Raw genomic sequence first — 26,768 nt, 5'->3', positions numbered from 1 at the left:
CTTCTCCTCCTGCCCCCAATCCCTCCCAGCATCACAGTCTTTTCCAATGAGTCAACTCTTCGCATGAGGTGGCCAAAGTACTGGAGTTTCACCTTTAGCATCATTCCTTCCAAAGAAATCCCAAGGCTGATCTCCTTCAGAATGGACTGGTTGGATCTCCTTGCAGTCCAAGGGACTCTCAAGAGTCTTCTCCAACACCACAGTTCAAAAGCATCAATTCTTCAGCGCTCAGCCTTCTTCACAGTCCAACTCTCACATCCATACATGACCACAGGAAAAACCATAGCCTTGACTAGACGAAACTTTGTTGGCAAAGTAATGTCTCTGCTTTTGAATATGCTATCTAGGTTGGTCATAACTTTCCTTCCAAGGAGTAAGCATCTTTTAATTTCATGGCTGCAGACACTTTACCGTCAAACCCGGGTCTCCCACATTGCCGGCAGATGCTTTACCATCTGAGCGACGGCCTACAGTGCGGGAGACCCGGGTTCGATCCTTGGGTCGGGAAGATCACGTGGAGAAGGAAGTGGCAACCCACTCCAGTACTCTTGCCTGGAAAATCCCGTGGACTGAGGAGCCTGGTAGGCTACAGTCCATGGGGTTGCAAAGAGTCGGACACGACTGAGCGACTTCACTTCACTTCATGGGGTGAAGATGAAGCCTAACTGCCTACACATACTCTGTGAGGTCGAATGGCCCCCTATGGGAGTAGGATGGCCACAAGAGAACACCATGAACTTAAAAATAGTGGAAGCAGTCTATACAGTAGTCATAGGAGAGCCAGGACACCTGGATCAATATCCATATATTGACTCATGGCTAGGGTTAGCTTCAAGACCCTCCTACTTGGACAAGGTTCTGTATCCAGAAGGGAAAGGGAAAAATATTAATGGCACAAAAATTGACTGATGATAAAAAAGGAAATTCTACAGGATTTGGACGGGGATGACCTGACCCCTCCCCCGTACTGGATACTGACGCGCCTGCCTCCCAGTGCTCCACCAGGACCGGAGGCTGCCTTAATGCCTGATCCAGGGCCAGGTGAAGTTCCTGCAGAAGCCACTGCTCTTCCACCAGCTCTCCTGGAGTTCGTAGAGCCACCGTTTCAGCAGGCTCCAATCCCAGCAATGGCGATTCTGGTCAATGCCCCCAGAATTCTGCCTCAGCTGGACCTCCTAGATTGTATCCACCTCTCCCGGTGAGTACTGATCGGAAACACAGCAATTAGACAGCAATTAGACAGAGGCTGCGCTTTACCAAGGAACAGGGGTAAAGAACCCCACTACAGATGGACCTCAGAGAGCTACAACAGCCTCCAGTTCAGGATGCATGGGGCACTACCATCAGCCCCCTGTAGCCTATTATTACCAGCCATTTTCCTCTATGGATATATTAAACTGGCAGAGGCACGCTCCACCATACTCGGGGGAGCCACAAGCCATGATTAGGCTAATGGAGACTATTTTTCGAACCCACCGCCTTACATGCTGCTGCTGCTAAGTCGCTTCAGTCGTCTCTGACTCTGTGCGACCCCATAGACAGCAGCCCACCAGGCTCTGCCGTCCCTGGGATTCTCCAGGCAAGAACACTGGAGTGGGTTGCCATTTCCTTCTCCAATGCATGAAAGCGAAAAGTGAAAGTGAAGTCGCTCAGTCGTGTCCGACTCTTAGCGACCCCATGGACTGCAGCCTACCAGGCTCCTCCATCCATAGGATTTTCCAGGCATAGGATGACATAATCCAACTACTAGTCTCCCTTTTCAGCACTGAGGAAAGACACAGGATCCTAACTGAGTCCAGAAAATGGTTAAGAGAAATGGCACCTGAGGGTACTGCAAACCCGCAGCAGTGGGCAGAACTAGCCACCCCCGATAAGAGACCCAACTGGGACTGTAACAGAGAAAGGGAGGGGCCACCTGGAGAGATATCGGGTGACTATTTTACAAGGTCTCAAGAGGGGGGCCTGAAAAGCTATGAGTATCGCAAAACCCTCTGAAGTGATTCAAAGGGAAAGTGAATCACCCTCTGAGTTCTGCAAAAGACTGTGTGAGGTCTATAGATTTTATATGCCAATAGACCCAGCCAGAGGCTGCTGGGTCTCAGATGGTGATAAATGCAGCCTTTGTGTCTCTAGCCTACCCTGAAAATGTTAGATGGGTGGACACCAAGTGACTCATGAATTTTTACACATCTCTGAATGCCCAGTACCTTTGTTAGGAAGAGACTTGCTGTCTAAATTGGGGGCACAAGTGACCTTTCCCCCCACGAAAGACCCACTGTTCGAGTGGGCTCAACCACCTATTTACTCTTCCTCTCAGTAACCTCTCAAGATGAATGGAGGTTGTACAATCTCCCGGAAAAGAAACCGGACAGGCTAAACAGTCAAGAGAGAGAGTTAACTCAACAATTCCCTGGGGTCTGGGCAGAAGACAACCACCGCCCCCCCCCCCACCCCCAGCCTTGCAAAACAAGTCCCACTGGTAATAGAATTCAAACCCGGTACAATTACATTGGTACTGGCCTTGGGCCTGCCAGACCTTGCTAAGCCGTTTGCTCTTTACGTGACTGAAAAGGACAAGGTGGCTATGGGAGTGTTGTCCTAGATTATGGGGACATGGGACAGACCAGTGACTTACCTCTAATCAGCTGGACAATGTTGCCACTGGGTGGCTGAGACGCTTACGGCAGTTGCTGGAGTTGCCTTACTGGTCCGGGAGGCAACCAAGCTGACTTTGGGCCAAGATTTGTTTGTAAAAGTCCCGCATGAGGTCAACACTCTGATGGGAGGGGACCCCCATAAATGGCTATCAACATCCCGGATTACTCAATATCAGGGACTGTTATGTGAGAACCCCCATGTTACTACTGAGTCTTGTCAGGCCCTGAATCCGCCACTCTCCTTCCTGTGGGAGAAGGTGGGCCCTCACATGATTGCAAGGAAATATGCCCGCAGACCTGACTTGAGAGACCAGCCAATCCTGGACCCAGATTTCGTCCTGTACACCAAGGGCACCAGCCTGGTGAAACAAGAACAATGACTGTCAGGATATGCAGTAGTCATGGAAGAAACCATCGTTGAGGTTAGCTCTCTGCCATCACACTGGTCCGCTCAACAGGCCGAACTATATGCTCTAACCCAGGCCCTCCAGCTGTCAAAAGGTAAGAAGACACACATTTACACAGACTCCAGGTATGTTTCTGCTACAAGGCTCTGTATAAGGAGAGAGGCCTTTGACAGCTAGTGAAAAATATATTAAAAATAAGGCAGAAATTAAGACCCTATTAGATGCTGCCTGGGAACCAGAAAGGGTTGCAGTCATACACTGCTGAGGACGTCAAAAAGAGGATACCCCCCAGGCTCAGGGAACAGACTGGCAGATAAGACCACTAAACAAGCAGCCGAGGGCTTGGGGGTGACAAGTGAAGCCCCTATTAAAGCTCTTATATTGGCGGAGCTACCTGAGCTAACGCTAGACTCTCCAAAATACACTGAAGCCCAAAACCAACTAGCCAAAGCAGAAGGGGGCCATCAAGACTGAAAAGAGATGGTGGGAATTGCCAAGTGGCAAATTATTGGTACCGGAGGAGCTGGCACCCACTCTGGTAAGCCAAACACACCAAGCGACCCATCTAGGCCATGATAAACTGGAAGAGCTAATTTGAAAATATTTCTTGGTTCCCCGCCTCTCTTCCCTATGCAGGACAGAATCTCAGAACTGCACTACCTGCTCAGAGGTCAATGCTGCCTCTCGGCACAGACAGGGATTCAGGTAAAAGGCATGCTGCCCTTTGAACACCTGGAAGTGAACTTCACTGTCACTACCATTACCTGCTGGTCATAGTATGTACGTTCTAGAGATGGGTAGAAGCTTTTCCTACCCAGACTGAAAGAGCATCAAAAGTAGCCTGGTACCTGCTTAGGGAGATAGTTTCCAGATTTGGATTTCCTACCAGCATTGGATCGGACAATGGCCCAGCTTTCATAGCTGATTTAGTATAAAGTAAGCAAAACTTTAAACACCAAGTGGAAATTACATACAGCATATAGACCCCCGAGTTCTGGGATGGTGGAAGGGAAAACCAGACACTTAAAGAGATGCTCTCCAAGTGGATCTTAGAGACTGACTGTTCCTGGGTGGACTTGTTTCCGACAGCTCTGCTCAGACTTAGGATGACGCCACAGTCCCATGGCTTTTCTCCATACAAAATTGTGTATGAGAGGCCCCCTCCCATAATAAAACAGGTGTCAACAAATTTGCCTCAGGTAAGCAGAAAGGGGAGATTTCACAGCAGATGGAGCAACTGGGTAAGGTAATAAATCAGGTAACTAAGTTTGTACAAGAAAGGGTACCATTCCCCCTTGGGGAACAGATTCACGAATTTGTGCCCAGGGATCAGGTGTGGTCATGGACTGGAAACACAACTCCTTGGCCCCTCATTGAAATGGTCCATATACTGTTGTTCTAACCAGCCCTACTGCAGTTAAAGTTTCATGTGTCACTCCTTGGATCCACCACATGAGGGTGGAGAGAGACCCGGAGGACGCTGAGCGGACTACACAACAGGACCCCACTGATCGCCATGAAATCAAGATCATCTTAAAGAAGAAACAGAGATGAAGCTCTATGATCAACTTCTGCTACAAGGACTTGCTGGTATCATCTTGAGACTAACCATAGTTTCAGTACAAAGAGGGACCTGTGCTATAATTAAAGTTAAATGTCTATATATTCCTAATTTATCTGGCTATATATCAGCCACCCTAGAGGACATGAAAGATCAGGTAAAAGTTATGTCTGATGATAAAGTTCCTTTTTGGACTTCAGTCCTAGCTTGGGTGAAGGGTGATTGGTGGAAAACTATATTTAACATTGTTATTGTTGCTTGGATAGTTCTGCTTTGCGGATCCTTTATTTTGCAATGTATTATGAACTTTGTAACCCAAAGGTTGATGTAGTTCTCCCAAGTTGGAGGTCGGAGAGTCAGAGTGCAATATATCCCTATGAATGATGCTCATACTATGAGTTAAGAGCATCAAGAGTGGGGAATGAAGGAGGAAACAGACAGAACAGGCTCCATCTTGAAAGCAGGACTCCATCTTGGGCCGGACTGTGGAGTTTGAGCTATATGCCCAGTATCTATGGAAATGACATACCAACTGGAAAACCAGGCCCCTGGAAGGAAGAGCCCCAGGGCTCATACCTAGACTCTGTTGCCTAAAAGAATACCCTAATTATCTGTGTAACTGAATAGAATCATAAATTCTATTATGTTTATTGGGGTATGACCACAGGCCTATTGATAATTGTCCACTGCTAACTACCTATCTTTCTTTCTTGTATCTTTCTTTTCCTTTGTTCAAACTAGTTTCAGGGAGTTTGGGGAGGTGGGTTTGGGCACGTACACTTAGGGTATATAAGGTTTTCAGAAAAACTGGTCAGGATCCTTGGCTAAGAGGAGACTCTGCCTTGGGCCTGCCGGTGTAATAAACTGCACTCCACTATCTGCAGTGTCCTTCTGAGTGAGTTTGTTTCCCAGAACGCGTGGCTACAACAGTATAGCCACACAGCTACCACCATTGTGTATGATATATCTTAGAAAGTGAATTGTTTAAGAACACTTTAAAGATATAAATGATATTTTTATTTCCTTATATTATAAAAACTGGAAAATAGAGATAAATAACAAGTTATTTTATTTCACAATTAATTTCCCCCTTTTATGTGTTTCCTTCCTTTTTTCTCTCTTATACATGTTTTTTGTATAACTGCAGTCACAGTTAATGTAACTACACAAGGTAGTTAATGTGGCTATAGAATAGTAAACTTTTAGTCCTTCTGATATGTAGGATTTTTCCACCCACAACACCAAGAAATTCTTCAACACCAGCTGGGTGGTCAATTCTGACACTATCTACCCTGAGATAGCATCAGATTCCACAGGTTAAGGGCTCACAAGACTGCCCTCCGCTTTGGATGCCAATCACAAGTTCAGGCTGTTACCTGTGTTTCTGACAGACTGGCTATAGATCAGAGGTTCCCATGACCCCTTTCCTGGGTTCAATTGACTTGCTAGAGCAGCTCACAGAACTCAGGAGGATAGTTTACTCACTGTTGGGGGAAACACATTGACTGAAATCACCCACTCTGGCTAGGCACTATTTGTGTGAGTTATTTTATGACAGGAAGTCCTGGTATAGGAACACGGACTAAAAACACCAACTGGAAGAATTCGGAAAAGGTTAAAAGGAGATGTGACGGGTCCTACCACCTCCCAGTATCCTTGCTGGCATCCATCTTGACTGAGCAATGTGTGGGCCAAGCCAGAAAGGGCCTTGAGTCTGAATGATTGGCCAGAGACAACCTGGAAAGGAATCCCATCACCATAAAACCCATGACTGTAAGCCACAAGGCAGAGCAATCCTCCTGGGTTCCCTCTGCTGCTCTCTGCCCAGGCACCCCTTCCCAATAAAGTCTCTTGCTTTGTCAGCACATGCATCTCCTTGGATAATTCATTTCCAAGTGTTAAACAAAAACCCACACTCAGGCTGTGGAAGGGGTCTCCCTTTCTGTACCATCACTAGATTACCAGTTTATGACAAAAGATATTAAGGGATAAGAATCAACAGCCAGATAAAGAGACACTTATGAAGATCCTGGAACAAAGGAGCTTCTGTCTTTCCCCATGGGGTTTGGGGATGCAACACGGTGGCATTTGAACATACTCTGGTTCACCAACCCGGAAACTCTCTGTACCCGTCTTTTTAGGTTTTTAATGGAGGACCCATTACACAGACTTGATTGATTAAAATCACTGGCCATTGGTTCAAACTGCAGCCCCTCTGCCCTGCCTGGAGATCAGAGGATGGGATTGAAATTTCCAAGCCTGTATTCATGCTTGATTCCCCTGGCAACCAGTCATCCAAACCCCATCTTTAGGGGATTTCTTTTTTTCTTTAAATTTTTGATGTGGACCATTTTTAAAGTTTTTGTTGAATTTGTTACAATAATGCTTCTGTTTTATGATTTTGGATTTTTTTCTTTTGGCCACAAGTCATGTGGGTTGTTGGCTCCTCCCAACCAGGGGTTGAACCAGCACCCCCTGCATTGGAAGGTGAAGTTGTAATCACTGGACAACCAGGTAAGTCCCTGAGGGATTTCTAAAATCATCTCATTAACATAAGCTCAGTTGTGGTTGAAAAGTCCTTGCTATGAATAACAAGACACATTATTTCAGGAAGCCACTTGAAGAACTGAGGACAAAAAGTTTTATAATAAAAGATGCCCCTTCACTCTTTCTTTTTTAAAATTGAACTGTAGTAGATCTTAGTTTCAGGTGTACAGCCAAGTGATTTAGTGATAAACACACACACACACACACACACACACACACACATATGTCTCCACATTTTCCAGATTCTTTCCCCTTACAGATTATTACAAAATATTGGATATAATTCCAAGGGTTTTAGGAACTGTGAGCTAGGAACCATGTACAAAGACAAAAATATGTATTTATAACTTATGTAATATTGTATACCAGTTAAGTTCAGTTCAGTACAGTCACTCAGTAGTGTCTGACTCTTTGTGACCCTATGAACCCAGCATGCCAGGCCTCCCTGTCCATCACCAATTGCCAGAGCTTACCCAAACTCATGTCCATCAAGTCGGTGATGCCATCCAGCCATCTCATCCTCTGTTGTCCCCTTCTCCTCCTGCCCCCAAGCCCTCTCAGCATCAGAGTCTTTTCCAATGAGTCAACTCTTCGCATCAGGTAGCCAAAGTATTTGAGTTTCAGCTTCAACATCAGTCCTTCCAATGAACACCCAGGGCTGATCTCCTTTAGGATGGACTGGTTGGATCTCCTTGAAGTCCAAGGGACTCTCAAGAGTCTTCTCCAACACCACAGTTCAAAAGCATCAATTCTTTGGCACTCAGCCTTCTTCACAGTCCAACTCTCACATCCATACATGACCACTGGAAAAACCATAGCCTTGACTAGATGGACCTTTGTTGGCAAAGTAATGTCTCTGCTTTTGAATATGCTATCTTGGTTGGTCATAACCTTCTTCCAAGGAGTAAGTGTCTTTTAATTTCATGGCTGAAGTCACCATCTGCAGTGGTTTTGGAGCCCCAGAAAATAAAGTCTGACACTGTTTCCCCATCTATTTCCCATGAAGTGATGGGACCGGATGCCATGATCTTCGTTTTCTGAATGTTGAGCTTTAAGCCAACTTTTTCACTCTCCTCTTTCAATTTCATCAAGAGGCTTTTTAGTTCCTCTTCACTTTCTGCCATAAGGGTGGTGTCATCTGCATATCTGAGGTTATTGATATTTCTCCTGGCAATCTTGATTCCAGCTTGTGTTTCTTCCAGCCCAGCATTTCTCATGATGTACTCTGCATATAAGTTAAATAAGCAGGGTGATAATATACAGCCTTGACGTACTCCTTTTCCTATTTGGAACCAGTCTGTTGTTCCATGTCCAGTTCTAATAGTTGCTTCCTGACCTGCATATAGGTTTCTTAAGAGGCAGGTCAGGTGGTCTGGTATTCCCATCTCTTTCATAATTTTCCATAGTTTATTGTGATCCACACAGTCAAAGGCTTTGGCCTAGTCAATAAAGCAGAAATAGATGTTTTTCTGGAACTCTCTTGCTTTTTTGATGATCCAGCGTATGTTGACAATTTGATCTCTGGTTCCTCTGCCTTTTCTAAAACCAGGTTGAACATCAGAAAGTTTACGGTTCATGTATTGCTGAAGCCTGACTTGGAGAATTTTGAGCATTACTGTACTAACATGTGAGATGAGTGCAATTGTATGGTAGTTTGAGCATTCTTTGGCATTGCCTTTCTTTGGGATTGGAATGAAAACTGCCCTTTTCCAGTCCTGTGGCCACTGCTGAGTTTTCCAAATTTGCTGGCATATTGAGTGCAGCACTTTCACAGCATCATCTTTTAGGATTTGAAATAGCTCAACTGGAATTCCATTACCTCCACTAGCTTTGTTCATAGTGATGCTTTCTAAGGCCCACTTGACTTCACATTCCAGGATGTCTGGCTCTAGATGAGTGATCACACCATTGTGATTATCTTGGTCGTGAAGCTCTTTTTTGTACAGTTCTTCTGTGTATTCTTGCCACCTCTTCTTAATATCTTCTGCTTTGGTCATAGCAAACACCCTCTTCCAACAACACAAGAGAAGACTCTACACATGGACATCACCAGATGGTCAACACCGAAATCAGATTGATTATATTCTTTTCAGCCAAAGATGGAGAAGCTCTATGCAGTCAACAAAAACAAGACCAGGAGCTGACTGTGGCTGCTCAGATCATCCTTATTGCCAAATTCAGACTGAAATTGAAGAAAGTAGGGAAAACCACTAGACCATTCAGGTATGACCTAAATCAAATTCCTTATGATTATACAGTAGAAGTGAGAAATAGATTTAAGGGCTTAGATCTGATAGATGAGTGCCTGAAGAACTATGGACCGAGGTTCGTGACATTGTACAGGAGACAGGGATCAAGACTATCCCCATGGAAAAGAAATGCAAAAAAGCAAAATGGCTGTCTGGGGAGGCCTTACAAATAGCTGTGAAAAGAAGAGAAGTGAAAAGCAAAGGAGCAAAGGAAAGATATAAGTATCTGAATGCAGAGTTCAAGAATAGCAAGAAGAGATAAGAAAGCCTTCCTCAGCAGTGATTTTGGAACCCCCCAAAATAAAGTTAGCCACTCTTTCCACTGTTTCCCCATCTATGTGCCATGAAGTGATGGGACCAGATGCCATGATCTTCGTTTTCTGAGTGTTGAACTTTAAGCCAACTTTTTTACTCTCCTCTTTCAGTTTCATCAAGAGGCTCTTTAGTTCTTCACTTTCTGCCATAAGAGTGGTGTCATCTGCATATCTGAGGTTACTGATATTTCTCCCGTGTATCTTGATTCCAGCTTGTGCTTCTTCCAGCCCAGCATTTCTCATGATGTACTCTGCATATAAGTTAAATAATCAGGGTGACAATATACAGCCTTGATACACTCCTTTTCCTATTTGGAACCAGTGTGTTGTTCCATGTCCAGTTCTAACTGTTGCTTCCTGACCTGTATACAGGTTTCTCAAGAGGCAGGTCAGATGGTCTGGTATTTCCATCTCTTTCAGAATTTTCCACAGTTTATTGTGATCCACATAGTCAAAGGCTTTGGCATAGTCAATAAAGCAGAAATAGATGGTTTTCTGGATCTCTTTGCTTTTTCTATGATCCAGCAGATATTGGCAATTTGATCTCTGGTTCCTCTGCCTTTTCTAAAACCAGCTTGAACATCAGGAAGTTCATGGTTCACGTATTGTTAAAGCCTGACTTGGAGAATTTTGAGCATTACTTTACTAGCGTGTGAGATGAGTGCAACTGTGCTAAACTTGGAATTATATTCCTAGTTTATATTTTGTAAACTTTTATTTAAAAATTAAATTAAAAAAGTAAAATAGGAACTTTCCTCAAGGTCCAGTGGTTAGACTTGGCCTTCCAATGCAGGGTTTTCAGTTTCAATCCCTGCTTGGGGAACTAAGATTCTACATGCCCTGTGGCCAAAAAAACCAAAACATAAAGCAGAAGCAGAATTCAATAAAGACTTCAAAAATGGTCCATATTAAACAATAAAATAAAAAAAAGTAAATTTACGACCTCTTAAAATATATTTATTATAAGTTGCAATATCACACACACACATAGTTAATGTTAAGAAAGCAGGGTAAGTTTGTCATGGCAGGTAAGAAGGTACTGTGCAACTATCTGACCTCCACTCTCAATATGTACTCACAGTGGGGCCAGAGACTTCAGGAGATTTGACTCAAAGATATTTGTTTGTTTCAAAGTCATATTTTCTGATGGCATTTAGGGGAGATGACATTAGAAAGGGTTAACAGATGGTTTGCAGTTAGTTCCTTCAGGAACCCTGCGGACTTTTGTACAGTAAAATAATACAGTTCTAATTTGGGAGAGAATTTTGCTACTGTGACACTAATACAGCCCCAGGCTATTAGAGGATTAGATGAGCCCAAAGCTTTATGAGCCATCAGCTGTGGCACTGGAGGGTGATTCAGCATGTCGGTTGCTGGGAGCAGAGCTGTTAATTGGAATGGGAGAGAGAAGAGCCCTGGTTTGGCAGATCAGGTTTAAATGGGTGGATTGTATGATGGGAGAGTTTTTCTGTTCTCTTTTGGCTTTGATTCAGTGCTTATAACCAGACTGTCCTGCTTCCAGCTGGACATTCCTTGTCTTGAAATGCCTTTTTTTTTTTTTTTTTGTCAGTTTGTAGCTCCAGATTTCATAAGGGCTTGGGTAAGTGTGAGGGGCAATATAGCCGACTTTCACCATCTGACTCTGATTTCTCTGGAACTGTATTTTATTTTCCAGCTCATTTCATTCTGCTATCAGCTGTCCTACGCTCCTTCCATCCTAACAATAGAGCAGGCATTGTGGCAAGTTTATTTTCAGTACAGTTCAATTCAGCAAGTGTTTATTCGGTTCCTAATTAGGTGATAGGGCTTCCCTGGTGGCTCAGATGGTAAAGAATCTGCCTGCAATGTGGGAGAGCTGGGTTCAATCCCTGGGTTGGGAAAATCCCCTGGAGGAGGGCATGTCAACCCACTCCAGTATTCATGCCTGGAGAATTCCCGTGGACAAAGGAGCATGGTGAGCTACAGTCCATAGGGTCACAAAGAGTCAGACATGACTGAGTGACTAATGCTGCTAGTGCTGCTAAGTCGCTTCAGTCATGTCTGACTCTGTGCGACCCCATAGACGGCAACCCACCAGGCTCTGCCGTCCCTGGGATTCTCCAGGCAAGAACACTGGAGTGGGTTGCCATTTCCTTCTCCAATGCATGAAAGTGAAAAGTGAAAGGGAAGTTGCTCAGTCGTGTCTGACTCTTAGCGACCCCATGGACTGCAGCCTACCAGGCTCCTCTGTCCATGGGATTTTCCAGGCAAGAGTACTGGAGTGGGTTGCCATTGCCTTCTCCGGAGACTAATACTAACTAACTAACTAGGTTGCCATTGCCTTCTCCGGAGACTAATACTAACTAACTAACTAATTAGGTGGTAGGAACAGAGGATATGGTGGCTGAAGACCTGAATTTAGGAACTACTTTTACTGCTTAGGTAACTTGTAAGTTTGATTAGGTTCTATTTGTTTATTTTTATTTCTACAGCCTTCAGAGATTGACCTAAGAAAACATTGTTATGCTTTATGTCAGAGAATGTTTTACGTATGTTCTCTTCTAGGAGTTTTATGGTGTCATATTTTTTTGTCATGTAACATGTGGGATCTTAGTTCCCCACCTAGGGATAATAGAACCTGTACTCCCTGCCTTGGAAGCACAGAGTCTTAACCAATGGACTGCCAGGGAAGTCCCAGTATCATGTCTTATGTTTAAGGTTTTAAGCCATTTTATGTTTATTTTTGTGTGTGGTATGAGGGTGTTTTCTAACTTCACTGATTTACATGCAGCTGGCCAGCTTTTCTAACACCACTTGCTGAAGAGAGTTTGCATATTCTTGCTTCCTTTGTCAAAGATTAATTGATTGTAGGCATGTGGGTTTATTTCTGGGCTCTCTAGTCTGTTCCATTGATTCATATGTCTGTTTTGTGCCAATATCATGCTGTTTTGGGTTTCCCTTGTGGCTCAGCTGGTAAAAAATCTGCCTGTAATGGGGGAGACCTGGGTTCAATCCCTGGGTTGGAAAGATTCCCGGGAGAAAGGAAAGGCTACCCACTCCAGTGTTCTGGCCTAGAGAATCCCATGGATTGTATAGTCTATGGGGTTGGAAAGAGTTGGACACGACTGAGCAAATTTCACGTCACATCACATCATCATGCTGTTTTGATTACTGTAGCTTTATAGTATTGTAAAGTCTGGGAGGATTATGCCTCCAGTTTTCTTCTTTTTCTTCATGATTGCTTTATCAATTCTGGATCTTTTGTGGTTCCATATAAATTTCAGTATTATTTTTTCCATTTCTTTGAAAAATGTCATGGGTAAATTGATAGGAATTGCATTAAATCTCTAGATTGCTTTGGGTAGTATGGCCATTTTAGCAATATTAATTCTTCCATTCCAAGAACATGGGATATTTTTTCATTTTTTTGGAGTAATCTTTGATTTCCTTGATCAATGTTCTATAGTTTTCAGCATATAACTCTTTCATCTCCTTGGTCAGGTTTATTCCTGAGTATTTTATTTTTTGATGCAATTTAAAAGGATTTTAAAAACTTCTTTCTGATATTTGACTGTTAGTTTTGAGAAATACAACAGATTTCTATATGTAGTAACTCATTTTTCTGATGGCTAATTCTTACATTTGTTACTGTTGCTGATTTTTCCATTTTTGACAAAATCTATTGACTTCCTATAAACCTAAGGCTTCCCTGGTAACTCAGATGGTAGACAATCTGCTTATAATGCTGGAGGCCTAGGTTCAATCCCTGACTTGGGAAGATCCTCTGGAGAAGGGCATGGCAACCTACTCTACTGTTCTTGTCTGAAGAATTCCATGGACAGATGAGCCTGGCAGGCTGTAGTCCATGGGAACACAAAGAGTCAGACATAACTGAGCACACGCACACACACACACACACACACACACACACACACTCACATATTGCTCCATCAGGACTGAAAACCAGAGGCACAGCAGCTACAAGGCACAGGCCTATTTCAGTAGAAAACAATATTACAGGAAGTTTACAAAGTATCTGTCCTACTGCAATGAAGAGGTCTTATGATGTAAGCACTCCCAGGAGCCCCCTTTGGTTCCAGTGTACACACTCATTCAGGACAACACACTGTGGACAGGTCCTCAACCAATTATGTGCTGCCCATCACGTCCTTCCTGACTCACTGTAAGGACCCAGATGACCCTCTCATGCCCCATGAAGCCTTCCTGACTTACAGTTCACATTCTATTTCTCTCTCTGGTTCTTACTAACCAGGGTGCTGATCCCTGGGCTTCCCTGAAACATTCTCTCATCTTGCTGTCTAGTGTGATGTATTCACGATTTCTCTGTTTAGCACTTTTGCCCTATACTAATGGTTGGTACTTTTGGGTGATGGTGGAGCTGAATTCCATTTGTTTATATCCCCCTATTCTGTCCAGAGTGTCTTCTTACACATACAGACACACACACTCACAAAAACCCTCCCATTACCTCAGTCAGCAGTTATCAGATTATGAACAAATACTGACTGAGGGGAATATTAATATCACATACACACACACACACACACACACATATATATATATATATATGTTCTTTGTAAAAAAAACATTTTCACATGTTCTTTGTAAAAAAAACATTTTCACATGATTTGTACATCAATTTTCATGACAACTGGGGAGGAGGATGTGTTTTATCTTTCTTTTTTTAAAAAAAGATTTTGGTTTTAATGTGGGCCGTTTTTAAAGTCTTTGTTGAGTTCATTACAGTATCGCTCATGTTTTTGCTTTTTGGCCATGAAGCAGGTATGATCTTAGCTCGCTGACCAGGGATAGACCCTGCATCCTCTGCACTGGAAAGTTATGTCTTAACCACTGGCCTACCAGGGAAGTCCCTGCTTTACCATTTTGATAACTGAAAACGTGGAGGTTCAGGGAGGTGAGATATCATACAGGACTGGCAGCCAGACTTTTCTTTTTGACAGTCAAATACTCTTTATTTTGAACACAAATGTTCATAGCAGTTTTATCTGTGATAGGCCCAAACGGGAAACAACCAAGATATCTAACCTTCTGAAGATGAGTGGATAAGCAAACGGTGGTAAATCCATACAATAGAGTAGTACCCTGCTATAAAAAGAAACAAGTGGCTGATGCACACAACATGGATAAATCTCAAAATAATTATACAGAACACAAAAAATCAGACAAAAATAGAGTGCATCCTGTAGGGTTCTACTTATGTAAAACTCTAGGAAATGCATAAAGAATTCACCTGCCAATACAGGAGATGCAGGTTTGATCCCTGGGTTGTCGGGAAGATACTCCAGAGAAGGGAATGGCAACACATTCCAGTATTCTTGCCTGGGAAACTCATGGACAGAGGAGGTTGGTGGGCTACCATCCATGAGGCGGCAAGAGTCAGAAATGACTTAGTGACTGAACTACCACCACACCACTACCTAGGAAATGCAAACGAACTTATAGTGACAGCAGATGCTGTAGCTGCTTGAGGATGGGAGTGAGAGTCAGACACTTTTTGCCACACACTACAGCCCACTCTCTTAGGAAAGGAGGGCTGGCAGACCCTCATCTCCATCAGCTCACAGAGGGGCAGCTCACCCCTGGCAACACACAAGTAGGTAGGCAGAGCTGTGACCTGATGAAGCTGGCAGAGCCCAGGTGTCCAGTCTCCCAAGCTCCTTAGACCCACTTCCTCTCAGACAAATGCGGGACTGTTTTGTCATAAAAATACAAGTGCAGCCATAAAACATAAACATGTTTTATGTTTTTTTTCCCCACAAAGACATAAAACATGTCTTTGTGGGGGAAAAAAGTTCCCAGGCCTAGGAATGTGTGTGTGTAAATGTGAGACAAGCTAAGACAGGTGTCCCTAACCCTCCCCCAAACCCGGGGGCCAGGGTGGCCAGGTGTGAGCTCACGCTAACCTATGACATGAGGGGAACCCTGAAAGGCCGGTGGCATTTGATATCCTCCATATTGGGCTTAGAACAGTTTCCCAAAAGCTTTGCATTCCCTGAGTCAAGAGCTCTATTTTTTTTTTTCCAAAAACATGTGTATTTCAGCAGAAATTTAATCCCTAGGGTTCCAACTCCTTCACACTTACATCAGTTAAAATGGCATTTCTGACGAGACATGCGATCCTCCAGGAGCCTTGGGAGACTAAGCTCAGCTTGGTAGCCCTTCTTGTTTCTTGACCTTAAACCAAAAAAGAGGAAGTCACGTTTCACTTTCCAGATGATCTTGACAAAGTCTTCCCTTCAGACTGGCCTGGACTGAATCCCTTGCTCTCATGGATATTTTGGCCACGTTGTCCTATTGCTTTGCCTGATGGAAGCAGCTGTCGGACCCTGGGCTGTGGCCGGCAGGCTGTGTCCCTGAGTTTCAGCCCTCCAGCTCCTCCACAGAGCTGACTGGAATTGGGCCGGGGCTCTATAGAATGTCAGGCATGTTGCAGTTCTGGAAGGCTCCTGGCCATTCTCTTTCACTTCCTTGTTTCCCCTTTATAGAAATGAAGAAACTCATGCCCAAGGAGTAAGAACTTTTCTAAGATCAAGCAAATAATGAATAGAGAGTCCCATTTTTTTAAGGACTGAAACTGCCTGTGTGTTTGTATGTGCTCCATCGTGTCCCACTCTTTGCAACCCCATGGACTGTAGCCCATCAATCTCCTTTGTCCATTAGATTTCCCAGGCAAGGATACTGGAGTGGGTTGCCATTTCCTTCCAGGGGATCTTCCTGATGAAACTGCCTGACATCATGCTAAGTGTTCTACATTGATTATTTTATTTATTTTGTCCAGTAATTCAAGACTATGTCATTGTTAGCTCCACTATACAGATGGGAGAAAAGAGGCAGTTTGTCGAAGGTCAGAGTGCTTCTGTGGCATGATGAAGATTGGAAACACATGTCCGTGTTTGTGTGTTTCTCTTAACAAATGTGTTAATTGGTTCCAGCAGGACTTAGGGGTGTGAGGAGAGACAAGAACCCAGGGCTCTCAACACCTGTCCTCTAATGTCTTTCTTGATTTTGACCTCCAGAATATCTGTTTATTAGTCTTTGTTGGAGTACAGTTACCTTATCATTTTGTGTTAGTTTCTGTTGTACAACAAAGTGAATCAGCTATATGTTTACATATAAATTCTCTTTTTAAGATTTCCTTCCCATTTAGATCACCAACCTTCAGAATATTTTATATAGCCACTGTGTGCTAAGTTGCTTCAGTTGTCTGACTGCAATCCTAGGGTCTGTAACCTGCCAGGCTCCTCTGTCCATGGGATTCTCCAGACAAGAATACTGGAGTGGGTTGCCATGTCCTCCTCCAGAGGATCTTCCTGACCCAGGGATCCAACCGGTATCTCTTACGTCTCCCGTATTGGCAGGAGGATTCTTTACCACTAGCACCACCTAGGAAGCCCATGTAACCTCTAGACTTCAGTATACAGGTCTAGTTCCTAAAAAGTTGAATCTATTTTTGCTTGTTTTGGTGTTCTGAGAACTAATACCAGGTGATGCTGTTGATTTAGCTTCCCATGCAGTTGCTTTCTTTCTAATGCAGTCTAACCCCTCCATATCTCTTCCGTTTGTATTAATAGCTTCCATCTCTTGTTGGTATCCAGTTCTCCGTTACTTTTAGAAAGTTTCAAGAAAGGATCTACACTTGGTAATTGGTCACTCAGTGTGAGCTTCAGCCAATCAGGACCTTTGATTGGGGTATTTGTGGTATTTGTCTTATCTCTGAAGGTGGAATGGAGAGACTTCAAGGATGAAGGATAAAAGCAAGGAAACTCCACTCACTGGGATGTTATTTTGTGCCATATATTGTGCTAGATTCTATTACATAACTTTACTTACAAAATACTTCTCTTCCTCCTCCCTCTTTTTACATATAAGGACACTAAAGCTTAGAGATGTTAAATAATTTGTCCCCAGTCCTCTAGTCGTGACTTCTATCTGCAGGATTCTTTCCACTCTACTATCAGCTAGAAGGGGAGGATTTGGAGGGTGATCAGGTCAGGAGGGAGGGGCTTCTCTGTGTCCTTGGATCAGTTGTGAGACGCTGACCTCTACTGGAGCACAGAGCATTTGAACATGAAAAGGGAGAAATTATTTTCTTAGCTGCAAGCGATTTTTCTCACATTTTGGAGAGGAATCTATTTAACACAGGTATGCCAGATGCCTTCTGCTTATGAAACACTGGCCTAAATAGAAAGGTAAAGCAAATATAAATCAATGGGCATGTGTAAGTAACAGTAGGAACACAATGTAAGTGTCCTACACTGGATGTGGTCAGCTTCACCAGGGGCCTATTTCCAAATAGCAAAAGACAACGTTCTCTTCCCGAGAGACTGGAGGACTTTGGTTTAAACAGGGTTTAAACTTTGGTTTAAAAGGGCAAGGAACAGCCCTTTTTAAGGTGTATCCTCCTCATATCATGCTCCATGTTTTATAATATGCACATCTCCATTCTGTGTCATTATTTTTGTCCTCTTGTTCACTTTCTTTTTTTCATGCAACATTGGTTCTTTAAACAGCTACATTCTCTGAGAGTCACATAAAATGGGTTTGAGACAGAGAACTAACTCTTATGAATGTTTTATTTACTTATCTGTCATTCTTATCAGTGGCCTTCTCCCCTGTCTCTGGTTACCTTTTTCACTTAGCTGGCCAACTGAAAATTAGATGAAGGATGGAAATAAATTGGCAGATTGCCTTTAGCTGCTAGACAAGGGTTCTTTCTTTCTGTGGCTTAGTTTCACAAGGGTTTTGTAGGCATTAGAAGTTTTGAGACCAAGCAGCATGGTCTAAAGATTGTAACCGGGGAGGATAAATGAAGAAGTTAGGGTTGTTGTCTTCATGCTGCCAATTTTTGATGTGATGAAGTCACTTGTATCTTTTTTAAAAAATTGATGTATAGTTGATTTATAATGTGTTAGTTTCAGGTGTATGGCAAAGTGATTCAGTTATCTATTTTTTCAGATTCTCTTCCATTATAGGTTTTTACAAGATATTAAATATGATTCTTTGTGCTATACAGTAGGTCCTTGTTGTTCATCTCTTTTGTATATAGCAGTGTGTATCCGTTAATCCTAAACTCCTAATGTATCCCTTTCCCCTCTTTCCCTTTTGGTAACCATAAGTTTGTTTTTTATGTCTGTGAGTGTAGACACTTATACCTCTTGTTGTCCCTTTCCTGCACTTGAAAAAATTATTTTTAATTATAATTGATGATTATTTTGCTTTTTATTTGGAAATAAGTACAGGCTAACCAAGAATGTTCCTCCTGCATTTGTATGGCACACAGCCTGGATGGCATCATTTAGCAGCTCATGATTTTGTACAAAATCACTCTGCGTACAAAAGAAGCACTTCTCTATTATGTTTCTAATATTTATTGTGCTTGTCTTATTATAGAAGTATTTCTTGCAGTAAATTTGAAAAGTACAGATAAGCAACAAGTCTATTCTTGTTGTTTAGTTGCTAAGTCATGTTCTACTCTTTTGCACCCTCATGGACTGTAGCCCACCAGGCTCCTCTGTCCATGGGATTTCCAGGGCAAGAATATTGGAGTGGGTTGCCATTTCCTTCTCCAGGGCATCATCCCAACTCAGGAATCTATTCCCAGTCTCCTGTGTCAGTGGAGGAGCCACCAGGGAAGCCTCTAAGCAACAAATATTGTTCAGTTGCTCAGTCGTGTCCAACTCTTTGCAACCCCATGGACTGCAGCACACCAGGATTCCCTGTCCTTCATTATCTCCTGGAATTTGCTCAAATTCATGTCCATTGAGTCAGTGATGCTATCTAACCACTTCATCTTCTGCCACCCTCTTCTTTTGTCTTCAATCTTATTCTGCATCAGGGTCTTTTCCAATGAGTTGGCTGTTTGCAACAGGTGGCCAAAGTACTGGATCTTCAGCTTCAGCATCAGTCCTTCTCATGAATATTCAGGGCTGATTTCCTCTAGGATTGACTGATTTGATCTCCTTGCAGTCCAAGAGACTCTTGAGTCTTCTCCAGCACTTCTTTTTTTTTTTTCTTAAATAAATGCATATAAATCACTTGAATCTTGGCACCCAAAGATATCCACTAAAAACATTTTATATTATTCTGTATCCTTTTAAAGTGTATCTTTTAACATAAGCAGTATTTTGCTATTCACAATATTCTTTGAATTCCCTTTTCTTCCAGCAATATATAAGATTATCTTTCCATGTCACAAAAATCTTCTAGAATATTGTATTTCATGGTTCTATAGTATATGGTTCACATAGATATAATTTATTTAACTGTTTTTTAGACATTTAATTTATATCCAGCATTTTGTAATTTTAAACACTTGTGCTTAAGACATCTTTGTTGCTACATCTTTGTGAACATTTGTACTCTATTCTTTAGATCAAAATCTAAGAGTATAAAAAACTTAAGGGTTTTGATATTTTCCTATCTGATCCCAAGAAAGTTATATCAGTGTATACTTTTACCCATCAAATCATACTTGGGAAAATAGTAGGTGATGGATTATTTTAAAATTTTGCCAATTTGATTAAAAGTGTGTCACATATATATGTAAATTTATTTGGTTATTACTGACATTGAGTAGTTTTAGGATTTTTACAATATACTTACTGATTTTTTAACCTATAAAAGCTTTTTATTTTAATTTGTGTATATTTACATTAAGAAATATATAAAGCATGGTTCTGAAGATAAACTGATTGGGGCCCAAGCTCTGCCTTTGCTGGTCATGCTTAGAAAGACCTACATCCAATATTCTATTAATATTAATTATTGTTGTTGTTCAGTTGCTCAGTTGTATCCAACTCTTTGTGACCCTGTGTGACTGCAGCATGCCAGGCTTCCCTGTTGTTCACCATCTCCCAGAGTTTGCTCAAACTCATATCCATTGAGTTGGTGATGCCATCCAACCATCTCATCTTTTGTTGACCACTTCTTCCCCTGCCTTCAGTCCTTTCCAGTATCAAGGTCTTTCCAGCGAGCCAGCTCTTTTCACCAGATGGCCAAAGTATTGGAGCTTCAGCTTCAGCATCAGTCCTTCCAATGAGTATTCAGGGTTGATTTCTTTCAGGATTGACTGGTTTGATCTCCTTGCTGTCCAAGGGAATCTCAAGAGTTTTCTCCAGCACCACAGTTCAAAAGCATCAATTCTTCAGTGCTCAGCTTTCTTTATAGTCCAACTCTCACATCTGTACATGACTATGTGTATGTATCTCTATCTACATCACAATTTCTAAAAGAAATAAAATGCTTGGGGGGAAGTGGCTCTGAAAACTCTGGGGACAGTTTTCCAGAAAATTGAAAGGGAAGTCCTAGAGTTTCCTAAAGTGTTTCATGGGAAGCTATCTTGGAAAAAACATTCCCTGGCCAGATTAATTTGGAGTGATGTGCTCCAGCCTCTTCTTGGAAAATGGTCATGCCCATTAAAGGCTCTGGAACTTTCTGCAGGAAAAATGAAACAAAACACAACATTCTGTCTCTCAGATTCTTGTAACTCTCTTACAGATTCTTGTAACTCAGAATTTCAAAACATATCTGACTTGAGACTACTTTTTTGTGTCTTAACATTTCAGCAAACCAATATTTTTGAAACCCACTTTAGGGCACCCCTAAGAGAGCTACACAAAAACTCTTTGGAAGCCTATGGGTCTCAGAAAAAAGCCTTCTGGAGCCTGAAACAGTCAAATCATGATGTTTCTTCTTTCCTCTGTTGGTGTCCAGGTGAACATCAACTAAAGTGAATATTAGAGCTTGCCTTGAAGAGGAAAAGAAGTCCAAAACCCACACAACTTGGGGTAGGAGGAGGAATATCTTAATGAGGAAAGGTCAGACTTAAAGTCTGTTAGCAAGAGTTGTTGTTTGGTCTCTCAGTTGTGTCCAACTCTTCAGTCCCATGGACTGTAGCATGCCAGGCTCCACTGTTTATGGGATTTTCCAGACAAGAATCCTTGAGTGGGTTGCTACTTCCTTCTCCAGGGGGTTTTCCCAACCTGGGGATTGAACCTGCATCACCTGCATTGGCAGGGGTTCCTGTGCATTAATAGAGCAGGAAGGGTCTTCTCCTTGGCTGAGGAGACTTCCCGAGGCATAGCCTAGGAGCCTGACTGCAATTGTTTATCTAGCCAGGAGGAGGTGCCTCTCTCCTCTACAGGAAGCCCCAGGGAGGTGGCATCTGCATGTACGGGGTCCATCCTGAGTGTACAGCACCGTTCTAGGTGCCCTGGGGTGGCCTGAAGGAGACAGACTCACTCTTACCTTACAAAGTTAACAATCTAAATTGAGGAAACGAGTGTATAGGTATAAGGTGTCAGAACAAATAAGATGAAGATATTGTACTGCAAGGAGATCCAACCAGTCCATTCTGAAGGAGATCAGCCCTCGAATTTCTTTGGAAGAAAGGATGCTAAAGCTGAAACTCCAGTACTTTGGCCACCTCATGCGAAGAGTTGACTCATTGGAAAAGATGTGATGCTGGGAGGGATTGGGGGCAGGAGGAGAAGGGGACGACAGAGGATGAGATGGCTGGATGGCATCACTGACTCGATGGACGTGAGTCTGAGTGAACTCCGGGAGTTGGTGATGGACAGGGAGGCCTGGCGTGCTGCAATTCATGGGGTCACAAAGAGTCGGACACGACTGAGTGACTGAATGGAACTGATTGTACTTTGTCCTGGGATATAGATTTTAAGATATTTAGAGAAACGAGCTTGGAGTGTTTAGGAAAGACTATCCTAGGATGTGGCAAGTAGAGCCAGAGGAATGAATAGAATAAAAAGAGAAAAACAAATATTATATATTAACTTGCATATATAGAATTTAGAAAAATGGTGCTGATGAACTTATTTGTAGGGCAGGAATAAAGATGCAGACGTAGAGAATGGGCTTGTGGGCACAGGGTATGAAGGAGAGGTTGGAATAAATTGAGAGACTAGCACTGACATATATACACTACCATGTGTAAAATTAGATAGCTAGTGTGAAGCTGCTGTATGGCACAGGGAGCTCAGCATTGGTGCTCTGTGATGACCGGGGGGGGTGGGATGGGGGCATTGTAGAGGAACAGGAGAGTGGAAGGGAGGCTCAAGAGAGAAAGGATATATGTATGCATATGGCTAGTAAAGTAATGCTCAAAATTCTCCAAGTCAGGCTTCAAAAATATGTGAACCGTGAAATTCCTGATGTTCAAGCTGGTTTTAGAAAAGGCAGAGGAACCAGAGATCAAATTGCCAACATCCACTGGATCATCGAAAAAGCAAAAGAGTTCCAGAAAAACATCTATTTCTGTTTTATTGACTATGCCAAAGGTTTTGACTGTGTGGATCACAATAAACTGTGGAAAATTATGAAAGAGATGGGAATACCAGACCACCTGACCTGCCTCTTGAGAAACCTGTATGCAGGTCAGGAAGCAACCGTTAGAACTGGACATGGAACAACAGATTGGTTCCAAATAGAAAAAGGAGTATATCAAGGCTGTATACTGTCACCCTGCTTATTTAACTTATATGCAGAGTACATCATGAGAAACGCTGGGTTGGATGAAGCATAAGCTGGAATCAAGATTGCTGGAAGAAATATCAATCACCTCAGATATGCAGATGACACCACCCTTATGGCAGAAAGTGAAGAGGAACTAAAGAGCCTCTTGATGAAAGTGAAAGAGGAGAGTGAAAAAGTTGGCTTAAAGCTCAACATTCAGAAAATGAAGATCATGGCATCTGGTCCCATCACTTCATGGCAGATAGATGGGGAAACAGTGTCAGACTTTATTTTTTGGGCTCCAAAATCACTGCAGATAGTGACTGCAGCCATGAAATTAAAAGACGCTTACTCCTTGGAAGGAAAGTTATGACCAACCTAGATAGCATATTCAAAAGCAGAGACATTAGTTTGCCAAAAAAGATCCATCTAGTCAGACACGACTGAAGCAACTTAGCAGCAGCAGCAGCAGCAGTCAAAGCTATGGTTTTTCCAGTGGTCATGTATGGATGTGAGAGTTGGACTGTGAAGAAAGCTGAGCGCCGAAGAATTGATGCTTTTAAACTGTGGTGTTGGAGAAGACTCTTGAGAGTTCCTTGGACTGCAAGGAGATCCAACCAGTCCATCCTAAAGGAGATCAGAACTGGGTGTTCATTGGAAGAACTGATGCTGAAGCTGAAACCCAAATACTTTGGCCACCTGATGCAAAGAGCTGACGCATTGTAAAAGAGCCTGATGCTGGGGAAGATTGAGGGCAGGAGGAGAAGGGGATGACAGAGGATGAGATGGTTAGATGGCATCATCGACTCAATGGACATGAATTTGGGTAGTTCCTGGAGTTGGTGATGGACAGGGAAGCCTGGCGTGCTGCAATTCATGGGGTCGCAAAGAGTTGGACACGACTGACTGAACTGAACTGAACTGATGGCTGATTCACTTTGTTGTATATCAGAAACTAAAACATTGTAAAGCAACTAGGTTGTTGCTGCTCAGTTGCTAAGTCGCACCTCCTCCATGCCTTCTTCCCTGGCCATCCTAGTCTCTTCTGTGCTGAGGCAGTTGGGGTTTAGTAGCTGGTCTGCTGTTCATGCTTCTGAGCTTGCTTTCATGTCCTGTGAGTGTATCTTGTTTCCTCATTAGTCCCATGAGCTCTTTGAAGGCATGAGCACAATGGTCTTATTCTCTGCTTCCCCTTTTCCCTCCTACCCTTCAGCCCAAAGCATGTCACACAATGCTCAGGATGGATCATGCAGTCAGTAAGTTGTCTGTGGATGGATCCATTGGATTCTGAATAAAACCTGTTGCTTACATGCACATCTATGAGTTCATTACATCATCACTGAGAGCATCCATTGCATTGTGGGTTGGACTGGGGAAGGAGGAGCTTCAAGGTGGTTAGAGAACCTCATCTAAAATCTCTCTTTTGAGGCCAGAGAAGCTTTTGCTGGTTCAATTCAGTGTAACTGTAAGTATTTGCTGAAAGAAAAGGAAGTGAAAGTGAAGTTGCTCGGTCATGTCCGACTCTTTGCGACCCCATGGACTGTAGCCTTTCAGGCTCTTCCATCCATGGGATTTTCCAGGCAAGAATACTGGAGTGGGTTGACATTGCCTTCTCCAGGAGATCTTTCCAACCCAGAGATTGAATCCGGGTCTCCTGCATGGTAGGCAGATGCTTTACTGTCTGAGCCACCAGTGAAGTCCAGTATTTGCTGAGTCCTAGCCAAAGCATCCAAAACAGCTGAGCGACTAAGCACAGCACAGCCTCAGTCTGATTTGGTGACTCTGTGTGTGTTTGTGTAGTGGTGGGAGTGGAAGGGGAAGAAGAAGGTACAAAGACGATAAGGATGTCGACCTACCCTCTTAGAGGCTTACACCCTGGTAATAAGAACCAAGGGGAATACCATCATCTAGGAAGGAATTGCCAGCCAGCCTTTAGGAGGGGCTCATGCGGTTACCGGAGAAGGCAATGGCAACCCACTCCAGTACTCTTGCCTGGAAAATCCCATGGATGGAGGAGCCTGGTAGGCTGCAGTCCATGGGGTCACTAAGAGTCAGATGTGACTGAGCGACTTCACTTTCACTTTTCACTTTCATGCATTGGAGAAGGAAATGGCAACCCACTCCAGTGTTCTTGCCTGGAGAATCCCAGGGACGGGGGAGCCTGGTGGGCTGCCGTCTATGGGGTCACACAGAGTCAGACACGACTGAAGCGACCTAGCAGCAGCATGCAGTTACATGTGAATTGTTACTTATTGCTCAAGAAAGATGAGTCGGGGGTCTCTCCTGTTGCTTTCTGCAGAGCCTCATTTCTTACTGATGCTGATGTCCTGCCAGCCTCCAGGCCTCACCCCTCTCCCTGCCAACCCAAGCCCTGGGGCAGTGACAGGTGGGTGCTGCAGCTGCTTGTCAATTTCAGAGTAACCCCTGTACCTCCAGGCACAGTCCACCAGAGGGTGCAAAACAAATTAACCACCCGTCATCAACGTGGTCTGTTCAGCTGATCCAACCCCAAATTGGACAGCTGAGGACTTTGCTTTCGGAAATTTTCCACTTCTGAGTTCAGCCGGAAGGGTGTGAAAATGAGATCTGAATAGAAACTTTGGAGTAGATTTAGCGTTTAAAAACGTGCTTGTGTGCCTTCTTGTGTTTGTGTGTGTATGTAAAAAGATCTTCTTTATAGGCAGAAAGGAGGCACTTGCCAACCTGTGGAATCTGGGAGACCTTCTGCCCTCACTCCCAAAATTCTTCTACCTCCCAGCTCCAGGCTAATCTTTCATGCCACAGAATCCTAAAGGTGATCAAGCATTAATTCTCTAAGGAGTAGTAACAATGCCTTATATTTACTTAGAGACTTGTATGATTCCCTGATGGCTCAAGTGGTAAAGAATCCACATGCCAATGTAGGAGACACAGAAGACATGGGTTCGATCCCTGGGTCAGGAAGATCCCCTGGAAGAGAATATGGAAACCCACTCCAGTATTCTTGCCTGGAGAATGCTATGGACTGTGGAACCTGGTGGGTTACAGTCCATGGGGTCGCAAAGAGTTGGACACAACTGAGTACACATACAGGCACATTTATTTTCATCCCTATGATTTCATTAGACCTTTTCAACAACCCCGTAAAGCTGGTGATGTTGTTATAGTTGTTTTATGGATAAGGAAACCGAGAACAGAGTCTTGAGGTTACACACTTGGTCAATGATAGAGCTGCTGGATCAAATAGACATCTTCAAGGGCAGAACCTCTTACTCTTTTTCATTCCACTGGCCTGAATTCTCTCTTTAAATGATTCAAATTCAATTTTTTAAAAACATAGGTGGTTAGAGAGAGAAAGAAGAGAAGAGTGGAGGGAGGTGAGCTCTTGACAGAGGAGAGACAGGGCAGTGGAAGGGAAGTTTGGGGACCTAGAGACAAGAAGTGCTTCTTGGGCCAATTGTGTGTGTGTGTGTGTGTGTGTGTGTGTGAGAAAGAGAGAGAGCGCACCATATTCACGTGTATATATATGAACCCAGAGTAAGCATAGAGAACCCTCATAGAGA

The sequence above is a fragment of the Bos mutus genome, chromosome 8 (assembly GCF_027580195.1).
Source record: "Bos mutus isolate GX-2022 chromosome 8, NWIPB_WYAK_1.1, whole genome shotgun sequence".
NCBI lineage: Eukaryota > Metazoa > Chordata > Mammalia > Artiodactyla > Bovidae > Bos > Bos mutus.
The sequence above is the reverse complement of the archived record's forward strand: the minus strand, read 5'-3'. Positions refer to the sequence as shown.